This window comes from Euprymna scolopes, chromosome 11 (genome assembly GCF_053919585.1).
Source record: "Euprymna scolopes isolate OS-2025 chromosome 11, ASM5391958v1, whole genome shotgun sequence".
Lineage (NCBI taxonomy): Eukaryota > Metazoa > Mollusca > Cephalopoda > Sepiida > Sepiolidae > Euprymna > Euprymna scolopes.
In genome coordinates, this window is record NC_136492.1 from 97628633 (window position 1) to 97653454 (window position 24822).

Here is a 24822-nt window from a genome sequence, read left to right on the forward strand (position 1 = left end):
AACATACCTCTTCGTTGGGACGGTGGTAAAGTACGTCATATTGGCCCTAAGTACTACAACTCTCATTTTCTATGTATTCTGCTTTGTTATAAATACAAACATCTTTTCTGATCTGTGTGCGACTCTTTCTTATTTTCAGACCACAAGAATATGACAACGATAAACACGAATTCATAAAAGGGAATACTTACAACACAACAAATCTGGCGGCAAATAATTCAAATTCGTAAAAGGAATTAAAAACGAGATTATGTCAAATTTTGTTCTCACGGAGAAGCAAATAAATAGACGTTCTTTAACGAGATCAGATTCTTCTTTCTAATCGAGATTTTAACCAAAAGCTTTTTAAAAATGTGATTTGGGATGCATTAGATTTATCATTATATTGTCACATATAATTTTCAGTTTTCTAAAGTTATTAAAGTTATTAAAGTTAATACAACATCGTGACAGTAGTTGGGCATTTAACAAAATTAAAATAACATGTTACTCTGGCAACTATAATCAGGCTAGTATATATCTACATATCTATATAGGGTATATATCCTCCGTCAAAAATGACGAAAAATAATTATGTTACTTACGACTTTCGATGATATCGTTTTAATCAATTTTTTTTGGTAGAAAAGAATGGATTATTAAAAATATGTACTGCATTTTTTAAATTCCACAAGATCGGAAGAATTCGGTTTGTTGTATTTTACACCTTAAAATTTCTAATGTTTGTTGCTGTGGTGTATTACCAGAAATGTCTCTGTTTTTACTCATGTATAAGTTGCACACACACACACACACACACACACACACACACACACACACACACACACACACACACACACACACACACACACACACACATATATATATGCATATATATATATATATCTTTCTCTCATCAAAGAAGAATATGTCGAATAATCAGTTAGATTAAAAAAAAAAGAAATAAGGATTGAATTTAAGGTATGAATAGAAGTCATCAACAGAAATCATTTTAACGTGAAAAAAATAAGCAAAAAAACAAAACAAAACAAAGTTCATAAAATTGTAAAATAGTAAGAGAAATAAAACTCATAAAATGAAAAATATTGAGTGATATTAATAGTATGGAAACTTTGAAGGTGTTTAAAACGTCTATAAAAGTAATTAAAAATATGTATAACATATATGTACATACAATTTAAGTTTAAAAAAAAAATATCGGTACATAATAATTTATTTGTCAGTTCATCAAGGAAAAATATTATATAAAAATAGGTGTTACAAACGCAGTTTATACCTAGACATTTCAAAGCGTAATGCCTCTCGTCAGAAGAGAAGGAGTAGCTGTTACAGGTATAGAGATATATGACATCTAAATTAGATTAGTATGGAAATAAAAAATAAAAGGAAGATAAATAAAATATAAACCATAATGGATGGAGGAAAAATAAAGTAAAAAATAGGGATATAGTATGGCAGTTATATAACAAGGGTTGTCGAGGCTAAATGAAAGCGATGAGGTGAATAAAATGGGGTGAAATTCTAATCGAACAATCGATGAGGGGGTGTTTTAAGGTAAAGAAATGTAGAAAAATAAATGCGATAATGAGAAAATATAATAATAATATCAAATTGTGAATAAAAGAATAAAGAAAAAAAATAGGCATAAAAAATAATGAAAGAATATATAACACGTCCAATAGTAGTATATGCATATCTGGCAAATAGTGAAGGAAGTCATATTCTTCAGGCAGTCGTCCAAGATGCATTAAGTAGATCCTTGAATATTTTTGTCACTGAGTATGTTATTGCGTCGAGAGGGATGAAGTCCTAATATTTTTGTTGGCATATCGCGTCAGAGTTCAAAATATATCGCCACTAATCAAGGACTTCAGTACCGTATATATTTAGATAGATAGATAAGTAAAAACACATATTGTTAAAGCCAAAGACGGTCTGGATAAGTTTAAGATATTTTAAAAGTCAGAGTTCAGAAAACCGAAAATATTTAGGGAACAGATAGAAAACTTAATGCCTGACTTGTAACAAAAAAAAAAAAAAATGCCAGATTATTATTATATTTTTATTATTACTATAATATATTACTATAGTATTATATTATTATATGTTATGATTATTATATTTTTATTATTACTATAATATATTACTATAGCATTATATTATTATATGTTATGATTATTATATTTTTATTATTACTATAATATATTACTATAGTATTATATTATTATATGTTATGATTATTATATTTTTATTATTACTATAATATATTACTATAGTATTATATTATTATATGTTATGATTATTATATTTTTATTATTACTATAATATATTACTATAGTATTATATTATTATATGTTATGATTATTATATTTTTATTATTACTATAATATATTACTATAGTATTATATTATTATATGTTATGATTATTATATTTTTCTATTATTGTATTTCTCTTTTGACAGCTTTTCGATTTTCTTTGAGGCTCGATGTCGCATTTCCCCATATTTGTAATTTAGCCCTTTTTCTCTTTTGACAGGATTTATTAAACTTCGAAGTGCCTAAGTATACAGAGCGTTTATAACCTCTTATTCTATCTGATATTTTTCTTATGGAATCGACAAATAAATTCATATACACCTATATTTATTTTTTTATCTTCAATTTCATTTTATTTTATTCTCAACTCTCAAATATTGAGCTCCATATTAGGTACCTCCAACGCGGGCCACAGTTTTAATCCCCGGTGTATGTAACACGATGAAACTGTAATTTAATTTAATATTATCATCTTAATTTTTTTACTTTTTAAAAGAGCAAGCTTCAAATAAACTGCTAACATTAAAAAAGTTTTTTACAGCATACAAAAATAATGAAAATGCGAGACAAAAATCGTGCTTACATTATCGACGCATTAAAACAACGTTCCTGTGTAATGACGTTTGTGAAGCCGTAGATATACTCATGTTTTAAAAATCTAGAAAAAAAATCAAATAATCGTCATATTTTCTTGATATATATTCGATATTTGCTCATTATTAGATAACTTCAATAATAAAAGTAGGTTTCGTTAACTATATTAGAGGAAATATTTTTTACGTGTTCTACCCTCTCCTATATTTTATGTTACAAAAACTAATCAAAATAAATGTAGGTCGATAATAATTTCAACATTTTTTAAATCTGAAACCATTAAATAATTTAAAAAATAGTTATATATATATATATATATATATATATATATATATATATATATATATATATATATATATATAATCCCAATATTCATTTCACTTACCTAAAGTTGTAAATAAAATTGAACAAAAAATAAATATTATTATTTAAAAAAAATAAACACATTTTCTTGATAATTTTTTTGGACTCGGTAATATAATTATTAATCCCCACCCCCTAAAAAAACCCAGAATTCTAAAAAATAATTATTTTAAAAAAGATTTAAATGATATTAAATTCATATATTCTGCGATATGGTTTAAACAAAGATGTTTTAAATAACGGTTTCCAATATTAACAAAAATATATCCATATAATAGAATATATGACTCTTGAGAGAATAAAAATTGCAAATCCGAAATCGACCTAAAAAATTGTTTTGATTTTATTATTTAAAATGATAAGGGTAATTTTTATTTTCTGGCGTTTTTTTCCAAAAAAAGTACAGAGGCCCGTAAGCAACATTATCTTTAGATAGATAAGTGTCAACAGAAGATGTTAACATTAATTTTATTTTATCAACTCTCGTCTGTGTAGTTCGTTAATAAAAATCTATTTGTTTTACAATGAAATATGAAAATCCGAGAGCAAAAAAAAAAAAAGTTTTTTTATTATTTCATTTTCACCCCAAACAAGGTACATTGCCACTTTGATGTAGGGGTGCTACTATCAGGGACCTAAGTTGCAGAGGTACAATCTAGGGAGTTTAGCAGCAAGATGTCTGTTCACATTACACTTGAACTTCTGCATGTCAGTACCGTCGGGGAAGCAGGGACCCGGAAGAGAATTCCAAAGTCTAGCAGTTCTGGGGAAGAAGCTATTAGAGTAGAAGGCTTTCTCACATCTAGGGATCTTTAATGTGTAGGGGAGGGACTTCGCTGCTTGTCGGGTTTGTCGGTAGTATTTTCGTCGAGGGATTACAAGGGCTTATAATTCGTCAGACCATTCACCATTAACACTTAGAAAATAGTAAACGCAAAAAATTATAACGTTGCTGTTATTGTGTAAAACGCCCACGTTTTACACACACCTGTGGTGGTGCCTAATATATATATATATATATATATATATATATATATATATATATATATATATATGTGTGTGTGTGTGTGTGTGTGTGTGTGTGTGTGTGTGTGTGAGTGGGTGTGTGGGTGGGTGTGTAAAAACATATTCCTATAATGCATACATTCAATATTTTTTTTTTCTAAATTGCCTCGATTAATTCAGCTAAATGAAATGGGTTTACACTTTCCAAGCTTTTATACCGAGAGTCAAGATTCAAAAGCTAGAACAGTGTTTATTTATTTAACATTCATATTGTTTATGTATTGGGTCTTACAAGTGTTTCATTGAACAGTAAAAATTTAACAAACACATTTTCAGAAACATTTGTACATTCCTCGGGAAAAATACAGTTTTTCTATTAAAAAAACTTCGCAGTTCACACGAACCATGAAAACCAACAAAACCGGAAGTTTCGTCCTTATTTAGGCTTATCAGTTGAACACATCCGAACTCGGGACTGGAAATCCGAATCTCTTGTATGCGAACCGAGTACACACAAGAGATTCTATTAACTAACACAGATCAAGCAAACCGCGGCGAAATCCAACTATTTAATGTATTTACTTCCTCTCCAGCCGAAAGTGTGGTCATCCAGCCACCGAGAACCAAAGCCGATGTCTCATAAGTAGGATTTTTCCGCTCGTTAAGACGATGTCACCCAACAAGCTAACCTAGCAAGCAAATTATGAAATATTGATTCGCATATAAAATCATCCGTACGAAAATGTTTTGTGGTGTCAAACCCATCAGTATAGCTACACGAAGCAAGCGCATCAACCACATATAGCGGTCACTATCAAGCGCGACTTGCCATTTGATACAACGAGCTAGATTCAGAAGAAATATATATATATCGCTTTTAAATTTTTCTTTATATTCACTAATTAACCTTTCTGAAATATTTAAAACCTAGAGAATGCAATTATTTTTAAGTAAAAATATTACTTTACGCGTATGTATATTTCCGTCATCAGCCTAGGTTCGAATTTCCTGGCCATCAGTAATCACTTCCTACAATGATGATTGCATAAGAATGAGACATCATTCGTTGACATCTATGCTGATGACACGACCATCTATGGCAACACATCAAAGACCGTAAATGAAAAAGTTCTCTCTGATTCTCTCTCTTCTGATCTTGGGCGCGTGGTACAATGGGGAAAGAGGTGTCTGGTTACTTTTAATGCATCTAAAACCAAGCTCCTACCTTTACATCATCAACGCTCTGATCCCCATCTGGCATCAATTGAAATAGATGGCTCTCGTCTTTGGGAGGCTCCATGTTTTGACAAGCTTGAGGGTCTGACCTTTACTCCTGATCTGAAATGGAACACGTACATCAAATCTGTTGCCACGGTCGCTGGAAAAATGGTGAGATCCTTCTACCACTCCAGTAGATATCTCACTGCTGATGCAATTCTCTATTTAAATAAAAGTCAAGTACGTTCAAGGATGGAGTACTGCTGTCACATCTGGACAAGAGCTTGTAAAAACAGCCTATCCTGACTTGACAGAGTACAAAATAGACTTCGTAGTTTAGTGGAGGATGTCCTTTTCTCTTCACTACAAACTCTCTCCAACAGAAGAGACGTTAGGAGCCTGTCTTTGTTTTATCGCTATTTCCATGCCTGAGCTTCAATTTCTGGCCCCCTTTCGCTAATCTTTCACGAAAACACCCGTCTAGGTGAAACCACTGTCAATAATTTTCCCCACTCTTTATCTGTGCCTAAATCAAACCGTAGATTCCATAAACAAAGGTTCTTTCTTAGAAGTGCACGCCTGTGGAACTCTCTTCCGTTTGCCTGTGTCCCATCTGACTACAACTTGGATGTCTTCAAGTCCAACATAAACAAATTCCTGATAAACCGCCCCATTAAATAAGACACTTTGTCAAACCTCCATTACTAACGATCACTACGCAATAACCCCTATCCCCGAGTGGCCTCCAGGCCTTGATAAGTGGTTACCATGTAAAAAATAGTATCTGTATACATATAAATGTTAATATTTATTTGAATATATATATATATATATATATATATAACTTAGAAATATGTAATATGAAATATTCATCATTGAGTTGACAAGTTTCATAAATTTACAATCAGCAAAGTTTTAGTGTATGATTGTTTCACAATTGTTAAGTCTATTCATCAGCACACATTATTTATCTATATGATTCTTAAGTTCAAATACAAGTTGTCCAAAAAGTAACTGAAGCGTTTCGAACTTTAATAGATTCTTTATTTTTGATGATATCTTTCTGTAATTATAACACTATCTGACTTAGACATTTGGAAATTTAAAATAAAATGCGAAATTTAAGCAATCTTTATTTATGAAACGTAATGTCTTTTAAATGTTGCCCATTTTCAGCTGCGCATATTTGTGCTCTTTCTAAAACATTATTCATGACAGATTGCAGAATCTCTGGATTGCGATTTAACTCCCTTATTTCGTTCCGCGAACTGGCAGACCTCGAAACATCAAACCTTAAACGCTGCAAGAATTGAAGGAAAACATTAGGAACGTCTTTGCCATATTGGGTAATAATTACAGAAAGATATTCTCAAAATAAAGAATCTATTTAGGTTCAAACACTTCAGTGACTTTTTGAACACTCTGTATTAACTTCAATCCAGAAAGTCTGACTATTTATAACATAATACATTCACTCTCTCTCTCTCTCTCTCTCTCTCTCTCACACACACACACACACACACACACACACACACATATATATATACATATCATAATTTAGGAATTTAAATTTTATGATTTGAAACGGTTAAATTTCAAATCTAGAATTTTTATTGCCTGCAAAGCAAAGAATACAGTTTTATAACATTAGTTTTTATTAAACTGTATTCTTTGCTTTGCATACAGTAAAAATTCTATATTTGAAATTTAACCATTTCAAATCATAAAATTTAAATTCCTAAATTATGATTTATTTGCTCTATCTGGTATATTGAGCAATTTTATTTAGCTGGGACTGCCTTATACAATATTACATCCAATAATATTTTGTAAGACCGATAACCACTGGATTTGCATACCAGTAGATTTATTGCATTTAATCCTATGTAATAAATCTTTTGCATTAGATATTTTGTTTCAGCTTCAAATACTCTAAAAAGTGGGTTATTTCACGTAAAACATATGCACTAAACCAACAGACACACCAAATCTGCCTGTGTTATTATTGTTGGATGAGAAATTTTGACATCTTGAAAGAAACAATGTAATCATAATACAGTGACTTGTTTCCTGATCCGCATAACACGAAACACGCGAGGGGCGTCGTCTCATTTACGAAAATAACCGAATACAGATTTGATGAAATCCCGCAATGAAAGAAACCAATTGCCAGGGAATAAAGCTGGCGATGACGTCATGTGATTCACCTCCTTCCACCACCACACCATAAGCGTTCATTTCAATGATTCCATTTAATCATCGGCATCTCGGTGGATCTTAATTTGCTTCGAAGATCTCTATTTATTTGGCTACCCATAATAATCACGAGGAAACACGATATCAAACAGCCTCGGTTTCGAATCGATTCAATCTGCTATTGTGTTGGCAATGGATGTATGTCTGATTAAGGTCAATGTGTTTATTGGCGGTTGGAACAGTTACGGCTTCAATCCAAGATTATATCAGTGAGTCGCCATTTTGCTTCAGTGGTTCTAGAAATGCTGTCGAGTTATGTTTGTTTACGGCGGCAGAGTCACGATTGTAACACGTCGTCATTATTCTGGTCAATTCAATTTCACAATCAGAAATCGTCTAGTACAGGCGGATTCAGCACTAGAAAAGCTTCAAAGTAATATCATTGGAATGCACAATGGAGAACCTGTTTAAAAGCGAAGTCTTACTAACGATAATATTGAATACGTACAGTTAGATGATATCTATGCTCGCCTAAATGAAATCGCATCAGATGAGATACTGAATTAATAAGATCGTGTGCAAGGGACATACAGATACGCACACATTTGAACAACGTTTTAAAAATAGGGTTCATAGTTAGTTTAAAATTAATTGTTTACCTACCATCTCTATAATAGACAACAGCTCAGTAATTTAGTCGCATTAATCCTGGTCAGTAATTATCAGGTTGACAAGAAAGTTCTGGTGGTTTTTAACTTTTAAATTCATATGAGCATATCTCGGTTCAAACAAAAATTTATTGATCGAAATAAGCACCATCAGAATCAACACACTTGCCAATGCAAAACAAGTTTATTTATGTTAGTAAGGTAAAAATCTTACGTTCTGGTGGCGATGAAGTCACTGAAGGCGTTTTTGATATCGCTTAGGTTTTTTAAACATTTCTCACGTAGAAAGTTGTCGAGATGCTTGAAAAAGTGTTAGTTGGTAGATGAGAGGTCTAGAGAGTATGGCGGATGAGGCAGAGTTTCATAGCTCAATTCATTCAACTTCTGCAAGGTTAATTTGGCAATATGCGATCGGTCATTGTCGTGGAGGAGAATTGGGCCTTTTCTGTTGACTAATGCTGGGTGTTGTCGAAATTTCTGATGCATTTTATACATTTGCTGGCAGTACTTCTTCGCCGTAATGGTTTCGTCTGCAGTTAAAAAAAAACTGTAATGGATGAGAATAAGTTGTCAGCATAGCATTCTTCTGGTGCAACTCTGGCTTCGGAAAGTGTCGTAGAACTTCATCAGCGTCTAACCACTGAGCTAAACGTTGCCGGTTGTTGTAAAGAACCCACTTTAATCGCAAATCACAACCCGGTCGAAAAACGGGTCGTTCTTGTTGCGTAAAAGATTGGAAGATTATACTTCATAACTGCGTTTCTTTTGGCTATCGTTCAGTTCGTGAGACACCCATTTATCAAGATTTATTTTGTTTTTACAATCTCTCTCAAGTGAGTGGAAATTGTTTTGTATGTTAAGTCTAATTCAAAATCAAGTTCTCAAACAGTTGTGCATAGACTAAGGCTCTTAATTAATCGTTGCCAACATTCGATGGCCAACTATTACGCTCAACATATTCAAAACTCTTGTTGCCGCGAAGAAATGTCTTAAACCATCATTGTGCTGAGCGTCCAATAGTGGTTTGGGCACATACAAGTTCGTATATACAGATAAAACAGTTAAACTAATTCGCACACAGCTATATCACCTACACACATGTAACACGCAAACTGGACACATATTCTCAATTTCTTGTTATAGAAAAAAACATCTTACACGCAAAACTGTCCTTTCATTTGGAACGTTCGTTGGACTCTTTGAACAATTTACTTTACTTGTCTATTTATAAATAAAAATTACGTATTTTGCGTGAATTTTTGTACGAATAAACTTTGACATTCTTGATTTTGTTAATGTGATGTCACCAACAATATATAGAATTATAACGTCCAGATGCAGCCACAAAAAAGATACTGAATATCAGAAGCAAATGAGCACCATTACAGTAATCTGGATAATTTTAAATCGATTTTATTAGGCCCAAAACTAATCAATATTTTTATTGATGATTATTAATATGCTTATGATGTATATTAAATCTATACAAAAAGTGATTGATTTGCGGCCACACTTTTGTGTTGTTACAAGGAAATAAAAATAACAATGACCGCCATTTTATGTCCAACTGTGTCCGTTTATTGATCGCTACTTTTGCGCACCACGTGATATATCACACATTTATTAATAACTGTTGCATTGTTGGTAAAACTTTTATCAATATAAAAGCATGGGACACCATCGTGCGCGACTTTTCAGGAGAGTTTATTTTGACATCTAGCCAGAACAAACCGCATGCAATAATCAAATACGATGTCAATTATATTTTTCTGTTGGTAATGTGGCGTGGTATATAATAATAAAAAATATCATTTGGCACTTGCTGCTAGAAACTGATTGTTTTCGAACAAGCGTGGGGTCTGTTCAAAAACATATGAACATAATACGTCTTCAAAAAACATTTTCTTTTCGCTTTACCAAATTGATGAGTGAGCGGACTTTAGATTAATACATTTTAAACACTAATAATGTCTAGCTAACTTGCTTTTCCCAAAAACTTGTTTTTCTCTATTTCGCCGAAGGTTGAGATGGACCATGTTGTTACATATCTTAATAGAAACTAAAAAAAATTGTGTGTGTGTGGGGGGGGGAGAGGGATCAAGATTAATGCTACCTGATTCTTTTCTGGGTTAGTTTGTATATTCAAGAAGAGAAAATGAGAATTTATTAGATTAGTAACTATGCTTCCGGTGTTTTGTTTTGTTTTTGTAATTTTGCAATTAAAAAATCATTTTTATTTGCATGGTATAAGTAACGCTCTAAACGATAAATAAAATTACAATTTTACATTTGGTAAACGGTATCTAGTAACCAAAAAGTGCTCAGCACAGCGTTGATTGGAAGAGAACACTTCTATTTCTTATCTTAATTCGGTTTGCCAGGAGGCATAATATGAATAATATTTGGGAAGTGGGATTAGTTAAGACAAAAAGGAGGGCAATACCAGATGGAGCTGGTATGTTTATTCAGGATTACCGGGGAGTCATCAATAGCATATACATATACATATATATATACATCAATACCATATACATATACATATATATACATCAATACCATATACATATACATATACATCAATACCATATACATAAACATACATATACATCAATACCATATACATATACATACATATACATCAATACCCTATACATATACATATATATACATCAATACCATATACATATACATACATATACATCAATACCATATACATATACATATACATCAATTCCATATACATATAAATGCATATACATCAATACCATATACATATACATCAATACCATATACATATACATACATATACATCAATACCATATACATATACATACATATACATCAATACCATATACATATACATACATATACATATATACCATATACACATACATACATATACATCAATACCATATACATATACATACATATACATCAATACCCTATACATATACATATATATACATCAATACCATATACATATACATACATATACATCAATACCATATACATATACATATACATCAATTCCATATACATATAAATGCATATACATCAATACCATATACATATACATCAATACCATATACATATACATACATATACATCAATACCATATACATATACATACATATACATCAATACCATATACATATACATACATATACATATATACCATATACACATACATACATATACATCAATACCATATACATATACATACATATACATCAATACCATATATATATACATCAATACCATATACATATACATACATATACATCAATACCATATACATATACATACATATACATCAATACCATATACAGATACATACATATACATCAATACCATATGCATATACATACATATACATCAATACCATATACATATACATACATATACATCAATATCATATACATATACATATACATCAATACCATATACAGATACATACATATACATCAATACCATATACAGATACATACATATACATCAATACCATATACATATACATACATATACATCAATACCCTGTACATATACATATACATCAATACCATATACATATATATACACATACATCAATACCATATGCAGATACATACATATACATCAATACCATATACAGATACATACATATACATCAATACCATATACATATACATACATATACATCAATACCATATACATATACATACATATATATCAATACCATATACATATACATACATATACATCAATACCATATGCATATACATACATATACATCAATACCATATACAGATACATATATATACATCAATACTATATACAGATACATACATATTCATCAATACCATATCCATATACATACATATACATCAATACCATATACAGAGCTATTCTACATAGAACAGATGCTTTTAAATGGAATCATTTTCGTCCGTTTATTTTTAGATCCGATAAAATAGAAAAAATTATAATTTTCCAAATGTTTTCTGCTTTTGGTTCTGTTGCTTCTTTATTTCTGTCAATGAAGTATTGAAAATCTTTTGAAAATTTTAGAAGGAATTTGAGAAAAGCAAAAGAACATTGACTAAGTAGATGATTTTTTTCATAATTGAACCATTTTTAAATTTAAATGCAAATAAAAACGTCATGAAGTTAGTTGCCAACTCAAAATTGAATATCTATAGCAATTTTGGTGCTAATGCAGATTGTGATCCGCGCTATTTTTTAAATCGTATTTTCACGTTTAATTAAAGTTTTATATGTTTTTTCATTCAATTATAAGGTTAAAGTACAGAATAGGTACAAAACACCCTGCCCTCCCCATGTTAAGAATGGCTTTTTAAATAATAACGTTATTATTTCAGCACGGTTCAATAAGTGCATGAGTATCCAACTTTCCTCTTGACTCTCTTCCGAGCGGACACTAGCGGACAAAGTACTCATATTTCCTAATGCGATATAGGACGTTCTTGCGTCACCAAAAGTCTCTCAACATCTGAGATCTAGCTTTAAATTCTTCTTAGATCACATGACTAAGCCAAGTCGCAAGCAAACCACTTTTCATACAGACTACAACTGACCCCAAAGGCCAGAATTAGCCGCACTTGGCAAATCATATCTAATCTAGGTATAATGGATTTTCTATTTTCAAAGATGGTTAGTAATTTTTAACAAGGAAAATTGAATAAGTCTACTTTTTTTTGAAGGGTGTAGAAAAAGAGGTAAACCACCGAGCAGATGACGTGATAAATAAGGTTTATAGATTTCGAGATGAGCTTGTCAGCAAAACAACGTAAAGGTAGAAGCTAATAAATAATAGTTAATAAATGATAGTTAATAAATAATAGTTAATAAATGATAGTTAATAAATAATAGTTAATAAATAATAGTTAATAAATGATAGTTAATAAATGATAGTTAATAAATAATAGTTAATAAATAATAGTTAATAAATGATAGTTAATAAATAATATTTAATAAATAATAGTTAATAAATGATAGTTAATAAATAATAGTTAATAAATAATAGTTAATAAATAATAGTAAATAAATGATAGTTAATAAATAATAGTTAATAAATAATAGTTAATAAATAATACTTAATAAATAATAGTTAATACATAATAGTTAATAAATAATAATTAATACATAATAGTTAATAAATAATAGTTAATAAATAATAGTTAATAAATAATAGTTAATAAATGATAGTTAATAAATAATAGTTAATAAATAATAGTTAATAAATGATAGTTAATAAATGATAGTTAATAAATAATAGTTAATAAATAATAGTTAATAAATAATAGTTAATAAATCTGCAATAAATGAAAACGTTTACTAATTATGATGAATTTGGTATGAAATAAACAGACTGTGGTATTAGTTGCAACATGAAAATACTTGAAAGAAAATAAAACGAGCAGATGTGACAGAGAGAAATGCAAAATTCCTACATCAAAATAAATAAAAGAAAATGGTTTTTCACATATTTTTTTCTAGAATGTCTTTTGTAAACAAGTATCATTTAAATAAATGACTAATATACTCTATAGTATATTGAAACAATCAGAATGTAATACGCACATTTTGTATGCTAGGTACGTGCAAAATGAATGCCGATGCTCAAAATGTATAAACATTTTGACTCCTCCCTTTACTTGAAAATTCACTGAAAACCAGGAAATTAACCAATTTTATTGAAATTTTCAGTATTTATCAAATAATGATCACAGAATATAAGCAGCGCATTATTTTTATTTAAATTTTAGTGGAAATATATTAGTTTGTTTAAACAAAAATACCTTTACTAAAGTTATGCTTTTCTGTAGTAAAAAAAATGAATGAATTTATTTTTGAATTTTATGAAAATAAAGCATCGTCAATTATAACAATTAAATTTTTTTTTTACAGAAACATTACGAAAAAACCTAAAGACTGTATTAATGAATTCGATATAACTTGAAGAAAAATTAATTTCTCAAACTACCGATATTATCATTAAATTAAGCATTGTTTATTTAATATTTTCACACAAAAACATTATAATTGCACTTTTTTTTAAATTACAGGTTTCGCATAATTTTTATATGTAAGATTTTAATATTTTCCTTGCTTGCATGAATGTGAAACTTTCGGCCTAAAATAATTTTTATATAATCTTGAACGATAATTACAAAAAATAATTTAAAAACAGGAACATAGAAAAATAATTCAACTAAAAAGTAGTAAAAATGATACAAATGTTCAAGATAGGAATGTACGGATGCACGTCTGCAGAAAAAATAAAACTAGCACCCCCTCGCTCTGTTGAATTACATGACGTCATTTTCAGAGCCTTTCGACTGGCTGAAATTTTGGGCTTCCGTGTATCCGTGTTTATAAAACTCCCGTTTGTTGCAATTTTGTGAAAGGCAGAATCCCTCGTTTTTTTTTTTAGCTAACTAAGCTGTTTTCTGTGCAAACAAGGTATTTTTTTAATTTAATTCTTAGGACTTTGCTTTACTAATTATCTTTGAAATAGACCAAGAAAATTAATATTTATCTATGAAAAGATTTTTACAATGAATTTATTTAACTTCAAAATTTAGCTGAATTAGTTAGCTCTCCGTGAAAACATTTTTCATAACTTTTTTTTTTTTTCGCGTGTACAAATATTTTTTTTTCCTTTTGGAAATTAACTTTAATCTTTCAAACCTACAAAAAAATTTATGATAAATCGGCTTTCAAAACTAGGTCCCCCTATCTTTATTCGTCCATTTTTGCCCGTGGCTATTGTATGCTGTTGTTGTTCTTGTAAATACCATCTTGCTTTTGAACAGATAGTTTCTAATTTTTCAAGAGGGAGACGTGGTCTATATTAATATTCTCTGCAGACAATCTAATCGAATAAACACGCATCTTGATCACAAACAACCTTTTTATATTAATAATTGTTCAAACTGGAAAAAAATGAAACGTTTTACGCTGACATTAGACAAATTATATAAGCTTTTACTCATTCATTTCAGACATTATAAAAACATGAATGTAAAAGAAACTTTTGTTTTATTAATGCATATTTCAAGGCAATTTCTGTTCAAATAATACATCATGAAGCTTGATGTGTCGACCTCCTAAATGGAACTTGTCACATCAATCATGTTGATTTCATCAAAACACATTCAGATTACATCGATTACAATATACCACAAAGTTAAATGCAGGATGATATTTTCATTCGTACTTATGATATCAACATTAAGTAAACTGTATCTTTGTTGACTATACAATAAGAAGAAAGGTTAAGCATAACCTTTCAAATATGAGATCAAATAATAAAAACTATGTTAATGCAATGTACCATCGTAAGACAACTACTTGTTAACGCTTCGATTCTTACATACAATTGTAAAACAGCAAATGAATTTAAGGACTCGAAACGAATGCGATTTATTTATTTTCAATCTTAAAAATACCAATAAATATAATAATTTTAATGTTTAAAACATTTTACTATATATTCTTTAAAATTTACTTTATTTGATTCTATTTATGAAAGGACAAGGTCTTATGAAAATTTTTCGATTTTTATGTCTTCAGATCTGCAGCCATTTTATGATCATAATCGATAGTTTACACTATTGATCTCATGTGATCAAAAATATTAATGGTTGCTTTAAATATTGGGAAATATTTAACACTTTTCGAAATGTATCTGAACCTTCTGTTAACATATTGATTTCAACACTATGTAAACAAACAATCACTGATTACACACACATATACACATACAAACACACACATACACACGAAAACAAAAACATGCACACACACTCTCACACACACACATATATATGTGTATATATAGTAAAATCAGAAACTTCATACTTTTCTATGTTGTAGATAAATCCAGAACACATGTGGAGGTTTGATAAAAAAAAATTCAATGGTTGCTTAAAAGTTTGTGAAATAATTAACCCTTTAAATTTATTTGAATCTTCTCTTAATATTTTGATTTCTACAATACGCAAACAGACAATTAGATTTAAATCAAAGATGGCATAACTGTCATAAAATTGCAACTGCTCTTCCGATTTTTTTCGGATTTTTATAACCATGTCCATATTAATTTTCTTTTCATTTTCACACACACGCACACACACACATATATAAACACACACACACACACACACACACACACACACACACACACACACACACACACACACACACACACACACACACACACACACACACACATATATATATATACTAGCAGTTAAGCCCGGCTTCGCTCTGGCCCTATGTGCTTTTCATAACTTGCCCTACGTGTGAATACACTTTATGTAAGATTTCAAATGTTTAGACCAAAAATTGTCGGAGTAATTTCGTAAAGACCGCAGAGGTAAATTTGTTTTTAACTTTTACTCCAATTTTGACACCTTAACATTTATTATTTTGGTCTCAAATCAAATTAAAAAAAGTTATAGCCATGTCCAAGTTATATATATATATATATATATATATATATATATATATATATATTCGATTATGTAAGATAAGTAAATAGTAAATATTAACTATAATTAACTATAATATACTAAAAACAACCGGTAATAAAACGAATTAAAAATGACAAAAAATTGACCCTCTTCCAGAGAAGAAACTTTCATTGCATTCATATGCAAATAAAAATCGTCTTTTCCATGAATTTATAAAGATTATTTCGGTCATTGATTATGGTTTTCGTAAAATTAAAAAATATTAGATCTCAAGTTCTGCACTATTGAGTTATTACAAAAAACATTGTTTTAGAAAAATTATATTTAACAAGTTTATATACGAGGTGCCTTCAATAACTTTCTAGATTTTTTTTTCGTCTGGGAACTTTTATTAATAAAACTCTGGCTAAGTAATTTCTCCGACTGCAATGCACTTGTACCGTTCAAACAACTTCTGGAAGGCCTCACGTGTAAGTGTGTCAATGTCTTTCGTCACAACCTCTTTCATCTACTCAATGCTTCACAACAACAGTCTCTAAGGTTTTCCTTGAGCTTAGGGAATAACTAAAAGTCACATGTAGCAAGGTCTGGACTATAGTAAGGGTAAGGAACTGTCTTGATGCCCATCTTGGTCAAATGGTCTGTGACAAGGATAGAGTTGTGGACTGATGTATTGTCCTGGTGGAAATGCCATTGACTCGACTTGAAGAGTGCTGACTTCTTCCAATGGAATCACTTCCTGCACACCCTTAAACCTCGACATAATATTCTTTGTTGAGTGTCTGCCCAGTGGAAACCCAGTGCATGTAGATCATGCCCGTGCTGCCAGAAAAAAAAAGGATCATTATAAGTTTTTGGGTGAATTTGCTCTGTCTGGCCTTCTTAGATCTGATAGAGCCAGAATGCTATTATTGGTAACTCTGTCCATTGGTCTGTCAGTCATAGCAGTACATCCAGCTTTTATCGCAGGTTGCTAGAGCATAAAGAGCTATGAGATCTGAATTCATCAAATCGATCATATCACTGTTGTTATGACAACGTCTTTCTTTCTGATCCCTGAGCACCCTTGGGAAAACTTCGTGCAAATCTTCCGCATCTTCAGTCCCTTGCAAATAATGGTGTATACAGTTCCCACACTGACATCAAACTGTGCATTTATTGTCTCTATAGACACATGAAATTCTTTATTTGGTTAATCGACTGGTGTTCTAACTTCCTTACTCCTCTCATACCTCTCACCATTCCTCACAGATTTCCTGCCTTCCTTGAATCTCTTATGCCACTCAAAAACTGATGCCGGATTTATACAAGATGGTCTACAAGCAGTCTGAAGTATTCCATACGTTTCTGTAGCATTTTCTGAGCTTAAAACAATTTTATTGCATACTGTTCTTATAAAGTATCCTTGTGTTTAGATTGCATTTTTGAAATTCACTAGTTGTGAAGATCAAGTTTTAGTAAAGTGTATTTCAATTCCTGCTGTAGCTGTTCGTTTGAACCTGAAATCATAAAAATTGGTCACTCATCTCATAAGATGTATAGCAATAAACTTTTATAAACTTTCAAGAATCTATTACAATTTTAAATACCTGTAAAAAAAGCTTATTGAAGACACCAAGTATATATATATATATATATATATATATATATATATATATATATATATATGTATGTATGTATATATATATATATATATATATATATATATATATATCTGTGCGTGTTTACTCACCATAAACTCTGATATTAAGAACTCGTGACAATACCGCAACAATTACCAGTACATCCACTTATGGATAACGGGATTCAATCATAACAATAATATATATATATATATATATATATATATATATATATATATATATATATATATATATATATATATATATATATATATATATATAAACAGAAGGCGTAGGAGAGAATGAGATCGAGAAATAATATAAAAATGATAAGATTTTGTTGCTAGTAGAACCAGAAAGGAAATAACATGAAAATAGCTTAAACTCTGAAGTAGCGAAATGACGACCCACTGGAAGAAAAGAGAACAGCCATTCAGTAGACAAACAAGTAATCGATGAACGAACTAAATTTCGCTACCAATCACTAAGCACTTCCTTTTCTCTATTATTGTCACGAATCAATCATTCGGGTTCGTCTTTTATCTACTTTTCATCTCTGTGAAAGGAATGCAAGGAACAGGAAAATTAGGTTGAGACGGACAGAGAATAGAAGCAAAAAAATAGGCCAACTAAAATATTCTTCGTGATCATAGGAAATTTCACTGTACTGTCTACCATGTTTTTAATTATCATAACAGTGGAAAACAAAACAAAGTAGAAAAAAAACTCGAAAATATTGTTTTAACAATGAAATCCTTTCTGTTAAGTTTACACGACTTTGTTGTGGTTCAACTTTGACTATGTCTTTCTTATTTTTAAGTTATTTTAATCGTAGGTCAGTAACGTATGTGTTGTGAATATGAATTATCTCCTCTTTGATAATCCAAGCTATAAAAGTTGCACATTTCCGCTCATCAAGTAGACGAGTAGTAAGATTCTTAATTGAATATAAGAATACTAGACGGAATCTCTTATTCTGTTTTCATTACAATTTATTAAATTAAGAATGGGCCAATTTATGCCACCGGAGCGATTTACCATGGATCCAGAAAGCGATTCAACCAACAAGCGTTGGAAACATTTTATCGAGGTTCTACATCCAGAAAGACCGGGACGTCCCATCAATAAGCGTGCGTTCCTAACCAACTACCTGTCTCACACAGTCAACGAAATTATCTCGTATTGCATTACCTACGAAGAAGCGATCGATGTACTGAACGCTACATACATAAAGCCCCAAAAATGAGATATTTTCTAGACACCTACTTGCGACTTGCCGACAAGTATCAGGCGAAACATTGGACCATTTCCTTAAGAGCCTTCGGACTCTGGGCAAAATTGTAACTTCTGCCCAATGACAGCATTAGAGGCCCAAGAGCAACCTATTTTGGACACCTTTTTTATAGGCTTACGTAATGCTCAGGTAAGACAACGGCTTCTAAGACCCTTACATTTAGAACAGCTTATGTGTAAGTCTATACTTTCGAACGTGCAATACAGCAGTCTAGTTCTTATTTACAGCCAGACACCGTAGGCGCCCCACTAAACCCACCTGTTCCTACTGCCCCCCTCCTATGACGATAGTCCGACTAACCTTCAAGAACAATCGGTCATTGCCGCCTTAAAAAGGGATACCTGCTATTTTTGCGCCTTATCTAAACACTTACGAGTACCATGCCTTGCCAGAGATACTCGTTGTCATGAATGTGGAAAACTTGGTCATTTTTCGAAAGTAACTTTAGCTAACTCCCTTAACGGCCTTTCAAAAACTATTATAAAAGTGAAAATTAACAAGAGATCTACGAATGCTCTGCTCGATATGGGAGCTCAGAAAATTTATCAAAGAAAGCTTGTTAAAAACCAACAAATTGTATTTTGTCCCCTCCCCTAGCAAGGTAACAATGGCAAACGCGACATTCTTTGCACAGGCAATTGGTTATTGCTTGGGAGACTTACTATTTAATGACGTCATGACCAATAAATTATCCGTAATGAAAAACCTTTGTTGCAAAATAATACTCGGCCACTATTTTTTGCAGCAACACTCATAGATTGAAATTCTGTTTGGCGGTTCAAAGCCCACATTGAAAATTTGTGGATTAGCGACAGTAAAAATCCAGTACTCGTCACTTTTCATAAACCTAACTGAAAACTTCAAACCCATAGCAATGAAAAACAGACGTTTTTCTTATAATAATAAAAAAAGTCATTGACTCTGAAATAAAAAGACTACTCGAGGAGGGTATACTCGAGCCAAGCAAATCACTCTGGAGGGCTCTGATAGTTATAATCACTTCTGAAAAACCATAAAAAGAGAATGTATATATTACTCCAAAACCATAAATAGATATACTCTTATAGACTCTTTCCCGCTACCCAGGATAGATGAAATGATAAGCGAAATAGTCAAATATCGCATGTTTAGCACTCTGGACTTGAAAAACCGCGTACCATCAGATCGCCATTATACTTAGAAACAAGCTATACACAACTTTCGAGGCGAACGATAGGCTATATCAATTTTGCAGGATTCCTTTTGGAGTTACAAATGGAATAGCCAGCTTTTAAAGGATAGTCGACCAAATCATAACGGATGAGAAATTGGGAGGCACATTTGCGTATATTGACAACGTCACAGTATGTGGCCATAATAAAAAGGAATATGACGAGATGAGAGATAGACACCCTAAACGATGACAAATGTTCGTTTGGACTGGACAAAATAAACCTACTGGGGCATGCCATAAGCAAAAGAACCTGACGCAGATCGATTAAAACCTATACTCCAGATGCCTGCCCCTCACGACCGGTCTTCCCTTCGACGTGCTATGGGCATGTTTGCTCACTACTCCCAATGGATTGAATCGTTCTTATTTTTTAATTTTTCTTTTGCGCTCACAATTTTCCTTTTTTTTTATTTGCTCAACCAACACCCTTACACACACATCCACTTTCTTTTCCGCCTTTGTGTCACGGGTTCGAGCCTGCCTTCCTACTTCCACTTTTTTGCTCTCGCAATTGCCCCCCTCCCCCTTTATTTTTTGCAAACCAACACTCTTACACACATCTCCACTCTATTTTCCGCCTTCGCGTCAAGGGTTCTGCCTGCCAACTACAACTTTTTTTTTCTCAACACACACCTACAAACACCCGGGCAACGCCGAGCATCCAGGCTAGTCTATAATATAAATCTCACCTGTCTGTTTAAATGTATGTATGTATGTATGTATGTATGTATGTTTGTTAGTATGTCACGCAAAAACTTTCGAGAGAGGCGACAGATTTTCACAAGATTGGTATCGTTTTGAAGCTAAACCCTTCGGACGACAAATATTGAAAATTTGATCCAAAACGTTAATTTCTTCATCTTGGTACATTTCTACTGGGAGGTATGCTTTTTTCGCAGATATTTCGAAACTCATCCCATCTTTTCGATTAACTAGTCTTAATTTAAACCAACGTCACTTCCGGTTTGGCGATGGGCGTCACAGCAAGCACGACACGTTTTTTTTTCACGTTCTTTTCCTCCTTCGTGGTACGGGTTCGAGTCTGCCTGCCTACTACCACTTGTTTTTTGCTCAACACACACCCCTAAACACCCGGGCAACGCCAGACACTCAGACTAGTTTCATATAAATATTTATTTAATAATAATTATGGAAAAAAGTCATAATTAAGTAATTTAAAAAGCAGTTTGTATGTCAAAACTTGTAGAGTTTTTAAAATTAACCTTTGTCATACCAAGAAATCTTTTATTATAGACTAAAGAGTCGTACTGAGGGGATCTCACACCTAAACGTTTAAATTTGTTTTTACACTTACGTTTATATGCAGCCTCTCAAAGAGTTCACAGCTGAGTATGAAACCGTTCTGAGTACATCTTTTTTTAGTGCTGGCGCCTTGGTCCTGTTCTCTCAGGTCACTCAGTCACTGAGTATATCTCTGACATAATTCATGTTTGTATTTTCGTTTGAAATTCTTTAAACATAGTGCTTGGGAATCATTTGAATCAATTTATTTTCAATTTATGGAAATTTGAAAACTTATAACTGTTAAACTATCTCTTAAATAGCTATTTAAAGTTGTATTTTAAAAAGAAATATTTAAACATCATATACTCTTCCCTGAGTATGTCCCAAAAGTTTCATTAAAAATCAATAATTATAGATTTTCTAGGTACGGGTAAAAATGGTGAAAAAATATAGGGAAACATAGTTTTGAAAGCCGATTTATCATAATTCTTTTGTAGGTTTCTGACTACTTTTTGATTGTGTTCAAAAGATTAAAGACAAAAGTTAATTCCCAAAAGGAAGAAATACTTGTACACGTGAAAAAAAAAGTTATAATGAAAAATGTTTTCACGGCTGACAATTTCAGGTAAATTTTAAAGTTAAATAAATTCAAGGTAAAAATCCTTTAAAAGATAAATATTAGTTTTCTGTGTCTATTTCAAAGATAATTAGTAAAGTCCTATGATATTAAATTAAATAAATAAAAAACAATTTGCTGTACAAAAATAGCTTAGTTAGTTCCCAAAAAGCGAGAAATTTTGCCATTCCATCGATTTTTAATATTATTTTTGGGATAAAACTATCAATCTATGGCGCCTCATTTTGGGGAGCTTGGGTCCCAAGTAAATAATATAATTAGTTCATTCTTCTTCTTCTTCTTCTTCTTCTTCTTCTTCTTCTTTTTTTTTCTTTTTTTTTGTTTAAATATAAATATCAATCCAAAGTTTGGTTTAAATAGTTTTATTAAAAAGTTTTGTAAATATATAAACACATTAATATTAAAATGGGTGACCAATTTGGGAATTCCAGGCGCTGTATGTAGAAATACGTCGACACCTCCCTGCAAGAGTTGCAAAAACCTAACGTCGTCATCTCCCCTTAACAGGGATATGCATGCGACTAAACATGCGACTGCGACTGGGGATCGCTTGCGAATTTAATACTCTCGTGGAACTTACTCTTTTGGAGGAAGTTAGTTAAACCTGAATAGGGTTAGTGCCGGCCATCATCATCATCATCATCATCATCATCATCATCATCATCATCATCATCATCATCATCATCACTACTACCACCACCATTATTATTATTATTATTATTATTATTATTATTTGCTCATAAGAAGCTTTCACACAGGTCATCAAAGATCTCTCCTTGAAAACAACCTGTGGATTTCTCTGGATGCTGAGTGACAACAAGTCCCCCATTTTTCCAGTACTCTCCACCTCTTTCGATAACATTTGCAAATGAATATGCGTCATCGCAACAGCCACCTACCATAAATTTCTCGCTGGCAGCGTTCATTTCTCCACTGGAATTTGAGTGGCAATAAGCCTCTCCTCAATAGATCCCAGTTGTCTTCGCACTTGTCCAGCGGATGACTGGTCAGCACTCTGTCCTCAATCTTTCCATCTCTCTTGACCCTTCTTAGTTACTTTGTATCACTCTTTTGTGGAGGGATGGGGCAATGGGAGGGGGTGAGGGAGTGGATAGAGAACTTATAAATATGCAGCTTCAATGTTCCGGGTTCTATGTAACGCTTCTTCATGTTTTGCCTCTACAGCAGTTTCTCTGACCTGCGCACGTGGCGCATGTGTATTAATCCCCGAATTCAAGGGGTTTCCTTAATATTTCAGCTGTTTTAATTTTTGAAATTCGTTGTATTTTTCCAGCCATTCCTCTGATTCTAATTTCCAGTTTTTCGGAATTGTTCCTAGTACTGCTACTATGAAAGGTATTATATTGATTTTCTTGATCATCCATGCCCCTTTCTACTCTCTGGTTAGCTCTGTATATATATATATTTTTTTTTTTTTTTACATTTTCACCCCAAACAAGGCACATTGCCACTTTGGTGTAGGGGGCTACTATCAGGGGAAACATCTACTGGGGTACTATGTAGGGATTAGGGCAGCGAGATGTTGGTTCACGTTGCACTTGAACTTATGCATGTCAGTACAGTTGGGGAAGCAGTGACCCGGAATGGAATTCCAAAGTCTAGCAGTTCTGGGGAAGAAACTACTGGAGTAGAAGGATCTTTTACATCTAGGGATCTCTACAGTGTGGGGGTGGGATTTTGCAGCTTGTCGGGTCTGTCGAGGGTGTTCACGTCGTGGGGGCACAAGTGCTTGCAGTTCTTCAGAGCATTCACCATTATAATACTTGTAGAACAGGCAGAGGGATGCAACGTTTCGACGATGGGACAGAGGCTGAAGTTTTGATGCCAGTTTAGGGCCTATCAGATTTGCGACTCTCTTTTGAACCTTGTCAAGGAGCGAGAGACTAGTAGCCGATGCACCGGCCCAAATATGACAGCAATACTCCATACATGGGCGAATAGTGGCCTTATAGA